The sequence below is a fragment of the Malania oleifera genome, chromosome 12, assembly GCF_029873635.1.
Source record: "Malania oleifera isolate guangnan ecotype guangnan chromosome 12, ASM2987363v1, whole genome shotgun sequence".
NCBI lineage: Eukaryota > Viridiplantae > Streptophyta > Magnoliopsida > Santalales > Ximeniaceae > Malania > Malania oleifera.
The window spans coordinates 41,977,408-41,990,147 of NC_080428.1; the positions used below are offsets into that span (position 1 = coordinate 41,977,408).

Genomic DNA, 12,740 nt, shown 5'->3' on the forward strand with positions numbered 1-12,740 from the left:
ACGTGAGGTGAAGGTAATAGCATCCCCTCCATGCCTGTTCTTACGAATGGTATCAAATTAATCGAAAATTATCCCTTAAACTAAACTTAATAAGCCTTTAAGATTACTTCTTTCAAAAAAAAAATAAAAAATAAAAATATTATATAAGTATTCCCTCATAACCAGGGCATATCATATTCCGGAGAATTCATGCTTCCCTTTGAAATCATTAGGATCAGAAAATCGAAAAAATAGCTTGGAAAATATGCTCCTGGGATTTTGAAATTTTTATAGAATTTTCTAAGTATGAATAATAATCCTGGAGGTTTTGAATTTATTTGGGGATGAAAAATTTGTGAAAATAAGTTTTCCAACTCAAAAATATTTTTATATTTTCCTAGGACTTTCCTGAATTTTTATGTGATTTTTCATATATATTTTGTGAAACTTTGAAAAAAAAAAAAAAAAAAAGGCAATTTAAGCGAAAACAATGAAAATCAAGTCCCAAAAGTATTAAAATTTTCTCCTGATTTCTATGAATTTTTATGATTTTTCTATATTTTTCCTGAATTTTAAAGTGCAAAATAATTTCTAACTTTTAAAATGTTTTTGTGGATTTTTTTGCAATTTTATTTTTTGTGATTTTTCAACATGAAATTTATTTTAGGATGAACAAACAAACAAAATTGGCTTAAAAGCATTTTTTGAATTTTTCCTAATTTACCTTGATTTTTCTATAATTTTTCTGATTTTTTTTGAATTTTTCATGAATTTCATTGAATTATTAAAGTCATAAAATGTTGAACAGGTTCCACACCGATTTAGTGGACCAAACCGATTCAGGGGAGAACCAGTCAATAGGGGCGATCAACCATTTTAAGGCTTGGTCAGGGCCATGCACCACATGGCGCGTGATGGACACAGTGGATGGGGATTGTTGAGATGGTTCAATCTTAGACATCCGCTGAGGATGGAGATCTAATGAGTTTTTTCTCGTTTTATCCATTAAATAATATATTTTTTGGGAAAATATTTCCCGGAATAACCCAGACGTAGTCTCGCTACTTAGAGTAGTGAGATTTAGGGGTGAGCAAACGGTCGGTTCGGTCAAATTCGGTTAATTAACCGAATTAACCGAAATTTTCGGTTAATGATTTTTATTAACCGAACCGACCGAATAAGAGATGTTAACCGAACCTCACCCGACCGAATTACCTTTTCGGGTAATTCGGTTAACCGAATTTAACCGAATTTATTTTAAATTAATTATTAAAAATAGATTATAATTATAACTTTAGTCTTATTTTTACGCAATCTCAAACTTTAGTCTTATTTTTACGCAATAAAAATAATCTTAAAACTCAATTCATAATTTTAATTTCTCTTAGAATAATCTTTCCCCCATCCCGCGTATATATATATATATATATATATATATATATATATATATATTATTAGTTTATATTTAAATTTTAATTTATTATTATTTCGGGTAATTCGGTTAACCGAATTAAAATTTCTCTTAACCGAACCGATAACCGATTAACCGAAATTTGGTACATCCATAACCGAACCGAACCGACCTATTTTTTAACCGAACCGAACCGACCGAAATTGATCGGTTAATTCGGGTTTCCCCGAATTATGCTCACCCCTAGTGAGATTTAAACAAATCTCGCTACTCGAAGTAGCAAGATTTGCCACGTGTCATTCCCAAAATATATATATATATATATATTTAAAAAATGATAAATCGGGAAATAAATTTTTTTAATATATATTTTTAAAAAATGATAAATCAGGAAATAAATTTTTCTACATAATAAATTTAGCATTTATTATTAGTTTTGAGTAATTAGCATTTATAAATCGAGAATGTTTTGGGAAACTTTCTATATCTGTACTGCAATTGGAAAATTTATATATATAATAATTATTTGAAACTAGTCATTGACCGCGGGTAAGACGGTATTTATGATGATCCAAAATAAATTTTATTTTAAGAAAACACTTGCATCTCTCCCCTTTTTATATTTATTATTTTTTACAGGAGATAATAAAAATTAGTTTTACATTTAAAATTTTCTTATTTTAAGAAATAATAATAAAAAGTTATGAAGATTTATTCAAATTTTAAAATATAAAATCATTTATAAAATTATTATTATATATATATATTACACTATTTTAAAATTTTCTAAAATATCCATATAATTATCTATAATTCTTACATTGTATGCATTGCTTTGGTTCTTTAATTTAAAAAAAAAATCCCAAAAATTGATAATTTAATTGAATTAAAATATCCCCTAATTTTTATTTTTTATTACTCATAATTTTAATATGTATGGGTCTTTTGGAACATCTCAAGTGACGCCAAATCACCTAATTAATCTCAATAATTAGAATTTAAACTATGGTATCATTTTTATTTTTTTATATTCATTTTTGTACAGTGAAGAAACAGTTTATCACAAAAAAATTTGATATTGAATAAATAATAAAATTACTAATAAGTATTTTTGTTAATTGATATTGATATTGATAAAAAAATCTTATATTGAATAAATATTAAATTAATTTTTTTTGTTGTGTCAATATATATATATACACAATTAAAATTGGTAATTCAAATAAAGTTCAAAAATTTAATTTATTATGCAATAAGTTTTTTTAATATATTTTTTAAAAAATGATAAATCGGGAAATAAATAGGGGATATTTTAATTCAATTAAATTATCAATTTTTGAGATTTTTTTTTAAATTAAAGAACCAAAGCAATGCATACAAGGTAAGAATTATAAATAATTATATGGATATTTTAGAAAATTTTAAAATAGTGTAATATATATATATATATATATATATATACTAATTTTATAAATGATTTTATATTTTAAAATTTGAATAAATCTTCATAACTTTTTATTATTATTTCTTAAAATAAGAAAATTTTAAATATAAAAATAATTTTTATTATCTCCTGTAAAAAATAATAAATATAAAAAGAGGAAAGACGCAAGTGTTTTCTTAATTTAAAATTTATTTTTGATTGTCATAAATACTGTCTTACCTGCAGTCAATGGTTAATTTCAAATAATTATTATATATATAAATTTTCCAATTGCAGGACGGGTATAGAAAGTTTGTTAAAACGTTCTATTTATAAATGCTAATTATTCAAAACTAATAATAAACGCTAAATTTATTACGTAAAAAAATATATTTCCTGATTTATCATTTTTTAAAAATATATAAAAAAAATTTATTTTATGATTTATTATTTTTAAAAAATATATATTAAATAATATATTTTTTTGAAATGACATGAGACTTCAAGTAGCAAAATTATGTCAAGTTATTCCAAAAAATATATTTTTTTAAAAATATTATTTAACATATTTAAAAAAAAAAAGTGATAAGACGGGAAAAAATTTGAGATCTAATGGCCAAAGAAAGGCCACACGACTTTTTGATGTGTTGATCATTAGTGTGCCACGTGTCGCAATTCCATGGTCATGTGGTCAAACCCATAAAAACTTATTTTTCTTCACTTTTGCTCATTTTCCTTCTTTCTCTCTTGCATCTCTCCCTTTCTCCTTAGTAGCTTACTCTACACGCACTGCCCTCTCTCTTGCCCAAAATCTCCTCGTCTACAATCCCCTCTGAATCTTCGATCTCCTCATCTCGGTGATGCTATCTCTAAGAAATCAGAGAGTTTTCTCTCCGATCCCCCATCTTCGGTCTACTCCCTTTTTTCTCTTCGCGGCCTGTAGAAGTATCACTGCCGCGATCTCCCTCACCGTTGTTCCTATCGTTGGGGTCAGGATCAGCCTCGTGCACGTCACCGGAACCGTCGTGCTCTCCTTGATTTTCACAGTGATGTGTCCATCGCTGCATTTGGAGCCGACCTCAAGATTTCCGCCACCGTTCCTGAATCAGCCGCTGCATTTATCTGTCGCCGAAGCTCTTCCCTCAGGTCTTATATTCTTCTCTAGCGGTCTAGCCTCTTCGATCTCACAGTAGCAACTGGCAAAAATGGAAAAGTTGTGCAGTGGCAGCGACGACGAAACGAGGTAGCCTTTGTCGCTTCGGTTCAATGGGCCGCGGTCTCCCCTCTTCACTCTCATTCAATTCACCACTTTGCTGGGTGCGTGGGGTTGCGATCCTCATTTGAAGATGCAGAGATTTGGTGATTCACTCCAACTTGAAGCTTGGTGGTGCGGTGCCGTGGTGATGGAGGGGGAAAACTTTGTGATGCTTAAAAGGTAAGTGATTGGTTTGGATTATCTCTTCTTGGTCTCCCCTCTTAGATTTTTAGCGCTATGCTTGCATGATGTGTGATCTGATCATTGATTGCTTCTGGTGATTTTGACTTTGGGTCTTGTCATTGGCTGGTTGAGCCGTGAGGGCTCCGACTCGGTTGTGGCCACCTGGTTGACTCACATGAGTCAACTTGAGTAAATTGGGGACTCGGGTGAGCCCAAGCAAGCTAAGCCCTGCGGGTGCCTAGCACATGCTCTGTGTGTGTGTGTGTGTGTGTGTCTTGGGTTATTTGGCAGATAAAAATATTGACAGTTGGGCCTCAGGTTCAATTTCTTCAAAATGGGCTTTTGTGTCGCAAACAAAAATGGGCCCACAGGCTTTCTTTGAGAGAGGGGATCTACCTACATTCATACACCCACGGTACACAACCTAGCGCAAGTTAACATCTCAGAATTAGGATAAGGAAAGGAGATTTACCTCAAGTCCCGTGCTCCTCCGGTGACCGGTCTTCTTCTCCAGTGGGTAAGTCTGAGTTAGCCTGTTCTAGTTTCTGGTCTGGGTTCCTGAATGTGTGGTGAACTTTTTGAATAGTGGTTTCTGAAGTAGCTTCGGGTGTTGACAGGTTGGCACTATGGAATGCCCCTTCTGGTTTCCTTTCTCCCTGCTTTTGCAGATTTCTCCTCCTGTTCACTTCTTAATTTCTCCAATCCTGCAACGCTCCGCCCTCTTTTTCTAATTTTCTTTCTCCCTCAATTCTTGCAGGGATTTCTTACTGTTCTCCCCTTTTCTTTCAAACTGGCAGAACCCCCCCTCTCTAACTCTTCTGAATTTTTCCTCACTTCTCTCAATTTCAACATGGTTTCTATACTATCCGAGAGGGTTATTTGTGGGAACTCTTGTAAAATTTAGATGAGACTAATTTTGCAATTAACATGATTACCAAATTCACAAATGAAAGAAATAAAAGACTCAACCTAAGTACCTAGACTAGTGAAAATTTAAAATTCATTTGGGGACCTATTTTTAAAAAAATGAAATTGACTTTTAAGACCGGAAAGGGCTTATTTTTAGAATGCTTGCTTTTGATTTATTTTGCAACCGTCGAATAAGATTGAAGATTAATTTTACAACTAAAGAAATTTTTATAAAAGCTCTGTATAGAGAGGGCTCAAAACTTCCGTATAATATGGGGACTCAGTCTTAAATAGTAAGACTATTTTGGAATGATATTGATTTCGTAAATGAGACTCTAATTTGAGAAGGACTTAAAATCAAAACAATCGGAGGTTTAATTAGATTTAAGGTCAATTTTTCTACCTTGGGTTTCATAATTTTATATGCTATTTATGGGTTGCAAAAGCATACAATTCCGTGATGGCAGAGAGATTGAGAATCATATCCATCCATCTGCAGCTATGGAAGCAAATCAAACGGCTTTGGGAACACCGCTGTTGGTGCCCTGTGTTTAGGAGCTGGCGAAGGAGCAGCCGGGGACCGACGCTGCGACGGCACGTGCGTCCCGATCAGGAAGAAAGCAGGAGCTACTTGTAAAGGCAAAATTTGTGTCTTCAAATAAAGAAAAAAATATAAAAAATAAATATTAGTTTTTATAATTATAAAAAGAAAAGAAAACAAATGAGTACAATTTTTGTATATTTTACAAAGTAAGTGACTCAATCTTCTTAAAAGTGGATTCACTTATTCCAGGTTTCAAGTAGCATATTCCTCCTAAAGAAAATAGTGAATTCGTTGAAGGATTAATTTGACAATTTGAAAATGTTGAATTTTCTTAATCTTGGATTAATTTGATTAGATCTATTGATTTAATTGATAATAGTATTTCAAATGATCAATTTGACAATCTATAGTAAAAAAAAAAAAAGGTGAATTTTTTTAATCTTTGATTTTGTTTAGTAAGATCTATCAATTTGAAAGGTTGAGATTGTTGTCAAATAAGTTGAAGTTGGATCTTTAGACCAATTAATTTCATGATTTATGAAACTTGAATTTACTTGATCTTGTATCTATTTACCAATATATTTTCATTTAATGAAGTTGACAATGAAGGTGGATCTATTTCTAGTCTTGATGGACGTGAGCCTAATCATCATTATGTTATCTATTACCAATATTGACTAGAATTCGAGTATTCGTCAATAATTGAGGTTGGTTGATTCTAGATTGTTTTGGTTGTTAGAAATAACTTTAATCCATAAAACCTAATAACCCAACATCATAAAGTTAATCAATTAAGAAAACTATATGTGGAATAAATACTTGAATTAATAAATGTGTCTAATTTGATTGTCCAACAGTCTGTAGCGGAGAATTTTGATCTTCAATAGTCAAATCTTTATGTGCTTCACATGTGTTCTTCTCTTTAGATGGGGAAAAGAAACAATGTGAAAATTGTTTTTAATTTGACTTAAGGATCATAGCCTTATTAGGTTTTCTTTATATATTAAGTTATTTTAGAAGCACAGTATTGAGTTTTTACGCATTGCAAAGTTCGTACTAAATGGATGATAAAATAGCTCAGTAACATAATTGCTTTTAAATATGTGAGCCAAATGTGAGCCCACAATGGGAAATTAAAATTTCCTAATTGTGAGGAATTGTGTAATCCAAGAGGGGGGGATGAATTGGACTTTTAAAAATTTTTACTAATTATTTTACCAATTCACTGATAATATCTCAATAAAAATTTAAATCATGTATGTAAATCAATCACGATAATAAACAAAAAAACATATATATACGGAAATAATATAAATAGTGTAGGGAGAGAAATCAAACACAATAATTTTTAATGAGGTTTGGCTATCCCTGCCTACATGCCTCAACACAATCCGCTTGAGGATTCCCATTAACCACCCCTTGAACAAGGAGGAACAACCTCATACATACTATTTCACTTGGGTGGAGCCTCTCGTTACACTAGTCTTTATAGGTGGACTAACCTATCTAAGCGATACCCCACGCGTGACATTGTTCAAACCCTAAACCGTATTCCCTCCTTACAGGCGAAGAAGCCTCTCCAAGTGATGTACCCTCTCTTGGCACAATCGAAAAGAGCTGATTTGAAAAAGGTTTTGCTTACAATTAAAACCCTTCTCAAAAGAGAATCTGTACAAATGAAAAACTAGATGCACTTAAATATGAAGCTTGGTAGAGTAAATGTATTCCTCTCAAAAATATTTTGCACGAGAATGAGGGTATGTAATCTTTGAGAAAATGTGTATGAAAAATGCTTCAAAGATTTAAACCCAATAAAAGATTTCTCAAAAAATATTTTTCAACATAAGAGTAGGAGAAGTTAGGGTATTGCTCTCAAGATATTTAACAAATGAATGAGAAATAAGGCAAACAATTTTCTTCAAGATTTGACCTTTGGAACTCAAAAGAGATAAGCTTATCAAGCAAGTATATATGAGTTGAATATATGTTTAAAGCTTTATTGAATAACTTAAAGAATTTTTTCCAAAAAGAATTTTCAAAATGAAGGTTGGAGAAGTAGAAATTTGATCTTCAAAAGTGAGTATAATATGCAAGTAAGAATCAAAGAATAATCAACTATATTTTCAAAGTGATTCTTTTGCATTTTCCAAGTGATTGGGCAAGGTTTATATAGGCAATTTCAAAATATGACCGTTATACGACCGTTGTGCAATAAAACAATAAATTATTTCAAATTTTTATGACCATTGGGAGATCAAAATTTCTTTAACCCGAGAGGTTTGGTCGATCGATCCGAGGTATGATCGACTGGCCAAAGGGAGAAATCCCTTTTAGTGTGGTTTGGTCGGTTGGGCTTATGATCTAGTCTGTCGGATCATCTTTGTGTGCATACCGGTTGACCGAGCTATAGAATCCAGTCGACTGTCCCTATTATAAAAATGAGTTTGGCCAGTTCTTCTATTCGGTCGACTGAGCTTTAATAGCTGGTCGCTGACCCCTTTGTAAAATTGAGTTTTGCCCTTGTTTTGACTTTAAAACCATTTTAAACTTAGGTCAATCTAAGGTCAGTGTTGAGCTTCAATTTAAATCAGATGAAATGCATACACAATTGAAACCTAATTACAATACAATTGAAAAATAAACATAAGTCTTCAAGCTTTGCTCTTTTGTGGATAATGGAATACACCAATTCATGTGTTTGGTTAAGTACTTCAAGGCTTCTATTTTGCATCGGACATTTGTGCTATCAGAAAAATAAACTTGTTCATACACTTAGCGCACAAATGAGATGTTGCGCTTTGTCATAATCAAAATAGGATAGGACTCAAAAAGTTAACACTAACAATCTCCCACTTGGGCAATACATAAAAATAAGAAATAATTATATTACCCAAACCTTGAGTGTACACAATATGGTTATTATCCTTGTAACATCTCTTTAATTCAATCTTGTTCATCTCATATGCTAGCATGGGGTCAAAGCGACATTCGTTATACTCATGTTTGTAACTAAACCCATAAATGGTCACCACACTAATATACTTAATGGCATAGATTGAGTATGGATGTGTAGCATCGCAAAATGCATTCTCCTTAACCTTAACATGCATATCCCAACTGGTCCTACCTTATTTCTTAAGAGATCAACCTTAGTTCCTTAGTCTTTCGCTCTTCCAAAAGGAAGATAACATTCAGAGTCACAAATACATAAAAATGTATTCATTTATTACTTTATTTCTATAGAAAATAATCTGAAACAAGTTTCTACAAGAAATAACATTAAAAAATAAAATAAAATACAAACTCCCACTAAACCACAACATTGTCAAACAAGACGACACTCATACGAGCAGTGTGCTTATTAAACACCTTGGGTGGTAAACCCTTGGTGAGTGGATTTGCAATCATGGAGTTTTTCCTAATATGTTGTATCAACACTTGACGACTCTAAACTCTTTCCTTAACCACCAGAAACTTGATGTCAATATGCTTTGACTTGGTGAAACTTCTGTTATTGTTTGAATGCAACATTGCGGACTTATTGTCACAATATATCTTGAGCGATTTTTCAACCCTGTCCAAGATATCTAGCCCCAAGACAAAATTCTGCAACCAAATTCCTTGATTAAGTGCCTCACAACATGCTATAAATTCTGCTGCCATGGTTGAAGGAGCTATGAGTTTTTTTTTTCAAAGACGCATTTTCTTCTTTTAAAGCAGAACAAAGACATACTTCTTTTTTTTTGCATTTTGAGTGTGTTTCTTCAAGATGTTTATTTCTCCTTTTAATTATAATTAAATCATTATAAAGTTTCCTACAAGTATCTTCTTACTCATCATATGAAGGAGAGTATTTGTCATCGAAATTTACCTCATCTAGCTCGTCCCCCATGAAGTAAAAATTTGCAACTTCTTCTTCATTTTCTCCATTGGTAGAGAGTCCATTGAGCTTATCCCACTTGGTTGTGTTCATGACTTTATATTCCTTTTTATCCCCTTGCTAATTATTGCCTTTGTTTTTGAATAGGGGACATTCAGTCATTTAGTGTCCAGGCTTCTTACAATTGTAGCACTTCATGCTTGATTCTCCCTTATTCTTTTGCTTACCAGCCTTCTTGTTTAGCAAGAAATTTCTGATTCTCTTAGTAATGAGAGCTATTTCTTCATCATTGTCGTTCTCTTCTTCTTCTATAATCTTCTTCTTACTTGCTATCTTTAAAGCCATGTTCGTGGTCTTTTTCGGCTTTTCTACTTCAGTTGTAACATTCTTCTTCTTGATCTCATAATACATGAGAGACCCAATGAGCTCATCAAGAGTGACCTTAGATAGGTCCTTTGCTTCTTCAATTGTCATGAACTTTGTGTGCCACGATTCCGGTAATGAATGAAGAACTTTCTACACATTGTCTTCCATAGAGTATTCCCTACCAAGTTCTTTCAAGTCATTTGTTATATGTGTAAAACGTGCAAACATGGAAGTAATTGACTTACCTTCTTCTATTTTAAACATTTCATATTCTTTAACCAACATATAAATTTTTGACCTTTTAACTTAAGACCTACCTTCATACGTTACTCGGAGCTTCTCCCACATTTCCTTTGCAGTGTTGCATCTGCAAACACGGTTGCATTTTTCATCACTCACGACACAATAGAGAAAATTTTTTGTTTTGTAGTTTAGTTGAACCAACCTTGAGTTTGTGTCCGACAACTTCTTGTTTGGTATGAACTCACCATTTTCATCTTTGAATACGTAATCTCCTTTAGTGATCATATTCCACAATTTCAAGTTGTATGATTGAATGAAGATTGTCATTCGGTCTTTCCATGCCGGGTAGTTGCTTCCATTGAACTTTGGTGGATGATCAACAAATTGTCCTTTGGAAAACATATCCTCCATTTAATCTTTGCATTCTAGATGTTACTCCGAAGGTCAAGTGACTCGCTTTGATACCACTTGATGACCCGGGGTTTGCATTTAGAGGGGGTTGAATAGACGTTTTTCGTACACAATAAGGATTGCTACAAAACAAAAAATTTGGCAAGCAACAAGTGAAAAATGTTACAATAAATGACAAAGCAAATAATCACAATAAATAAAAGGATGAGAGACAGAAGCTCAACACAACGATTTAACGTGGTTCGATTCCAAGCCTATGTCCATGCCTTAGCACCCAAGTCAAGGATTCCTAGATCCACTATGAATCTCCTTTCAAGCAGGAGAAGCCTTTACAACAAGGGTACACTACTCAACTGCCCACCAATAGCTGCATCAAGGTGTTCACCAAGAAGCACCTTTCAATAATTCACAAAGAACCTCTTAATACAATGAAACAAAGTAAGTGGATACAATATAAAGTGCTCCTTTTGAAGCTGATAATATAAGTTTAAACCTCACACTACCCTCTTCTGCAAATGATGTGTAAACAAGAGTAAGGAGCAAGAGAGCTTGAGAGCAAAATATGAAAACCTAAAATGAATGCTCAATGTGTAACGACCTCAAAAATAATATGCATGGAAGTGATTCTAAAAAAAATATTAATTAATTAAAATTATAATTAAATAATTAAATTATTATTATTATTTAAATAATATAATATAATATAATGTATTAATATAATATATATATAAAGGTTACCTCAAGGATCCTTCAGGAATTCAATTGAAATTGAATTCACAAAGACCCCCTTAACCTGCGAACTCTCTCTCTCGCCAGTCACTCTCCTTCTCTCATCCATCCATTTCTTTGTCTCTCTTCAATTTTCTTAGCAAACTTGTATTAATTGAAGAACGAAAAATATCCATGGGTTCTAATATCGACCACCAACGTTTTTATCAGGGAGATTTCATGATTTGGGCATCGTAGGCACCACTCCCAGGATAAGGTAAGGGAAATAAATTATGTAAGCTATTTTTTAAAGATTAGCTAATTAAATTAAAGATTATAAGTATATGGATATTATGTGGATTTTAATCTAATTATATTATGAGGTATATGATTATATGAATGTTATCAAAGTATGATTTATCATTTAAGTGTGTGGCATGAGAATATTTCAGTTTAGTGTATAAATTAAACCTATTGAGATCATGTGGATTGTTGAAAGTAAAGTGGAAAGACTGTTAGATTTATGGTATCGTTGTATGGTGCAATTGTATATCTGAGGGATATGTTTGGTGATATCAAGACAGAGGGGGACGACGATACGTAATGCTCCGATCATCGAGACTTAGCTCGAGGGCTTGCTGGTTGGGGATGGCGATATGTAATGTCTCATAGCGAGTGCTTGGGTATGCACCGGATGTGGTAATCGGAAGATAGAATTGCTTATACATAAACATGATCCAGGGAATGAGGAGATAGATATATTGGTTTATGGAATTGTTTAATTGTTTTATATGTAAACGTTATAGTATTAAATGCTATTTATATATGATACACTAAAACTCATTGGTCACACACTGACAATAATTTATTCCTTCTTACTGAGAGGTGTCTCACCTCATGATTATCCAATATTTTTCAGATGCCATGAGAAGTATAATAGTAGTTAGAGTGCGCAGTGGAAGTGTTGGTGGGCTAGAAAGTTCTTGGTTAGAATTGTTATTATTTTATTTATGTTTTTTATGAGTTCATAACTTTATTGTGATATTGGGATTTTATTGTAATAAATGATGATTTTTAGTACTCTAGTAATCGTTATGGAGATCTTTTGTTGTGTGTTTATTTGGTATTAGAGATTTATTTAATATAACCCTCCAGATCCCTTTTCCAGGTTCAGGGCGTTGCACAATGAATATTCACAACAACCAAAATGCTTAATCTATTTACAATGAATGCTAAAGCTTATATTTATGGCCAAAAAGTCAAGCATGTCGCTGGCTATCCGTTGAGCATTAATGGAGAAAAGACAAGGCTAAAACTAGTTGTTATCGCACATTTATTACAGTTAGCTCGATCCCACATGTCGACGAGTAAATGGACTAGTCGACGAGTCACATGCATGCACGCATCAACGAATGCTTTGCTGTCATC

At 32.6% G+C, this 12,740-nt stretch overlaps 1 long non-coding RNA gene across 1 annotated transcript; it reads left to right on the plus strand.

Annotated features, from left to right (window-relative positions):
- The first annotated feature begins 3,536 nt into the window (after positions 1 to 3,536).
- On the plus strand, positions 3,537 to 6,335 carry LOC131144909 (uncharacterized). Its single transcript, XR_009133929.1, has 2 exons — positions 3,537 to 4,248; positions 5,660 to 6,335. It is a non-coding gene; the product is annotated as an uncharacterized LOC131144909 (long non-coding RNA).
- The last annotated feature ends 6,405 nt before the right edge of the window (positions 6,336 to 12,740 follow it).